The sequence below is a fragment of the Motacilla alba genome, chromosome 2 (assembly GCF_015832195.1).
Source record: "Motacilla alba alba isolate MOTALB_02 chromosome 2, Motacilla_alba_V1.0_pri, whole genome shotgun sequence".
Taxonomy (NCBI): Eukaryota; Metazoa; Chordata; class Aves; order Passeriformes; family Motacillidae; genus Motacilla; species Motacilla alba.
Window position 1 is genome coordinate 12,117,319 of NC_052017.1, and position 4,038 is coordinate 12,121,356.

Consider the following 4,038-nt stretch of genomic DNA (forward strand, 5'->3'; position numbering starts at 1 on the left):
ACCAAGTTCCTTAAAAGCTCTTTGAGAAGCCTTTTCTCATTTCCTGTCATTTTAAAAGGAATAAAAGTCTATGCTCTGTATTGCTTTTTCTTTAGGTAAACACATTTTTATTCTGCCATAAAGAAATCTCCTCCTGCCATTTTTCCCTGCTGTGAACAGCAGCCTATCAAAAAAATATAACCTTAAAGGTCACACTGGAAGCAAGACATCTATTACAGTTTCAGATACAAGTCTCAAAGACCTGAGAAATACTTCATTCAGATTCATAAAAGCTACAACACAAAGAAAGGAACTGCAATTTATTGATATTAAATCTGTCTTCAACCTTCCAAATAATTATTTTAAATAAAGGGTTTCTCTTGTAATGTTAACTACACAGTATGCCTAGTTTAAGCCAATTGAATTTTGCTGATCCAGTGAGATTGCTTACACTTTCAAATGTGGAGGAAGATTTTATAAGTCACTTTAAAAAAAGGAAAGAAAATAATTCCACTTGTTAAAATACACTAAGTTTTTATTATCTGAGCTTTATCAATAGATATGGTCTCTGAGCCTCTGAGGCAGAGTAATTTTTTTAGCAATTTATTTTGTATAATGAAGTAACTACACAGATCTACAGGTGAATTTACATGTTTTTCACTTAGAAGTAGTTGGGATTTGTATAGCTTACTAAATTAACAGTGAAGCAATCAGCTCAGAAACACGACAGCCTCCAGCCCAGAGTACAAAACGTTTTCATTTCTGAGCCCATTTTGCCCAGAAGGTAAGTGTGGCACTATGTATTGTTTTCTTTTGTTGCTGAAGCACCCAAGCCACAGTGAATTTCAGGTTTCTAACCTGGCTGGGACAGTGGGATTTTCTCCCACAGAAAGCCCAAAAGAATAAAGCCCAAAAGAAGCCCAAAAGAATAGGAATAAAAGTGCAGCTGAAGCACTAGCAAGTATTTTTGCCCACTATGCTAAAGAACAGGAGCTGGTGAAAAAGGGATCACCCTCACATTCATCCCATTTCTCTTATCTGGAATGCCTTTCTTCCCTTTGTCTGAAAGGGTTTCCATGGAGTTGGTGTTAATGGTGCAAATTAAACACAATGACCTTTTCAAATCCTGTTCTACCTCAAATGTCCACACAGGTGGCATTACTACCTTCACTGATGCTGGCAACAAGAGGGAGGGGATAAAGCCCTGAAGAGATCAGCAAGAATAAACAGAGCACAGGAGTTCTGTGCCAGAGTGATTGAAAGACTGAGTATCAGAGCACTTATTTAGCCTTTCTTGACTTCAGTACTCACCTGCAGGATTTAATTTTATCTTCCACTATAGATAATCTTCCACATTTCAAGTACTTAAAAAATGCATAAATATAAAATGATCATAAATGTAAAAGAAAGAGGAAACACCCATTAGATATATATTATTGTCATTATTATATATGGGTAAAATTGTATATAAACTTATATGTAATTACATATATAAATAAAATAAGAAGTCCTTCTTTTATTAATAATGTTGGTAATATATAACAAAATGATATGGAATTCCATAGCCTAGTGGTTAGCAAACCTAGCTTAAAACAGAATTTGTTATGTTTCTAGGAGTGCTGCAGGCTGTAGAATTCCCTATCCCTACTCTGGTTTCAGAAGGCTTAGACAAATGGTGGCATGCACATGGCCAAAACCTGGAACTAAAACCTCTCACCATGGGATGAGATTTAAAAAAACATCTTGTCTTGTCTTTTTATGTCTTACTACTTACCTTCATGTCAGGAATATTTGATTCAGTTCCTTGGAAAAGAAAAAATTGCTCAAAAAATATTTCAGTACTTCAGATTTGTCCCTGGGGAGTCTCAGCCTAGCACTTTTTATCTGACTTGGATTAGTGAACCAGTCTCTATGGGTGTCTCTCCACCACCTCTTTAATTCAGATCCAATGCAGACCTGTGGAAGTAAATCTCCCTATTCTGCTCCAGTCTCACTTTGGTACACTTAGATATGTCTGAAGTCATTTATTTTATAGAACTACATCAGCTGGACAGAAAAGATAGCAGATCCAAGCAGAGGAGGGAGGAAGGGGAATGGAGGAGGGAAATTCAACTAGCAAAAATGCCTTCAAAATAATAAACCTTCCTCACTGAGCTATAAAAAAGTCCTCTTCAATGTCCAACAGCACATACCACAAGACTGGGAATATATAAATAATGTACCCTTTCAAGAAAAAAGGAACTACATAGGATTCTTGGAAATGGACTTTGTCAACAATCTTCATAGGGGCAGGCAAAGGTACACTTTACCTCCATTCTCTATTCCTGACAATGTTTTGTGCACGGCTTCTCCCCCACTACCCAGGGATTAAAGACAGAGAAAAGAGAATGAAACACAGAGAGATAAGAAAAAGGCAGTGGCTTTGATACTTCCCGAGTGTTCTTTGCCTTTATGTATTTGGGAAAATCGAGTGCCACAAAAAATAGATGATGAATTAAAAAACCCAACAGTAAAAAACATTAGATGAAAGACTTCTTGATCTTCTTCACTCAAACTTCTGCCTGAGAAATAATGTTTCATCTCTCCCTACTTAATAAAAAGACAGAGTAAGCAAAACACTGTCCCTGAAGCAAAATTCTTCTTTACAGTATGTTTTATGATGCTTCACCAAGTGTGGTCTCAGAGAATGGACATTGTGTCCAGAGCTACAATGCCTTCCTTGTCTGTGCCTAATTTATTTAGCATGGAACTGCTGATGGCTGTGTCTAAACCTTATCTACTTTCATATCTCCAACAATTGATATAGTGGAACATTGAAGCAACAATGCCATCACCCAAAGAAAAATTAAAGCATAAAAATTAAAGATATAAAGGCAGGGCCTTTCCTTCGCTGAAAAGGAAGAGGTGCCATCTGAAGCTTAGCAAGAATCTAGTCTCATGCTACTTGTTCATAAAAAGAAACTGACTCCCGTGGTGGAAGGAGAACTCCACACTCTCTGAATTTTAAGTCTCTTCTCTACACAGCAAAGATTAATGTGTAAGGAAAAAAAAATCTTCAGAGAAGGGATCTCTGCCAGTTGGCAGTGACATACCAAACTTGAGACTTTCAGAAGTCTTTCAGAAGTTATTAAAAACAACAAGAAAAGGAAACTGCTCATTTCAGATTCTCCTATTTGCTAAGGTAGCATTCAGAGGCTGAGCTGGGTGTGAATTGCTACAGTTGAGGTCATTCTATTTTGAGGGCAGCCTTTTTCTGAAGACAACATAGCTCCTGAAAGTGTAAACTGTTTTTTCTCACCTTGGTGGGACATTAGGTAGGAACTCTGGTCGTGATCAGTCCAGAGTCAACACTGTTAGCTGTATTTTTCTCATCTCAGAAAAATACAAAGCTTTTGGTTTCCTATGAAAAAACATAGTAGTGGAAGAGGGACTAGCATATCAGAAAAACTTCTCAATCTCCCCTTGATAGTATCTCATATTTACAGTGCCGTCATGAGACAAGCTTGTGAAGGCCAGGGTTTGGGAAAGTACTCTTTTATTTGGTTGGTTTTTGGAATCCTTTTTTTTTCCCAACCAATTTATCCTTGAGGCACCATTTAAAGGATAATCCACATTTGTCTCCTTCCTAAGCCAAATGAATATTCACAACTGGAAACAAAAGAACACAGAGGATTAACTGAGAAACAGCCTTTTAAATGATGAATGATGAAGAAATAAGGAAGGATAAGAATAGCTGTGAATGAGCTGCTCATCTTCTTAATGTAATTGAGAAGTGTTTAAACTAGTCAGAGATCTACTGTCATGGTTTTTAAAAGGTGAGGTTATAAAAGATGGGACAGAAAACTACAGATGTATCTTCGGGCTGTTAAGGGAGAGTGACAATGGAAACTGGCATTCTTAGTATTCTTAAGGACTGGGAACAAACACAGTATATTATCTTTCCCATAAAATGTCAAACTCACTGGAGGCCAAGAGGTGCATCAATTTATCTGTGGTGTAAAGTCAGAGTAGTCTATGGAGTAGTATTAAAAATTAATATAGCCCATTTCAATGCTACAG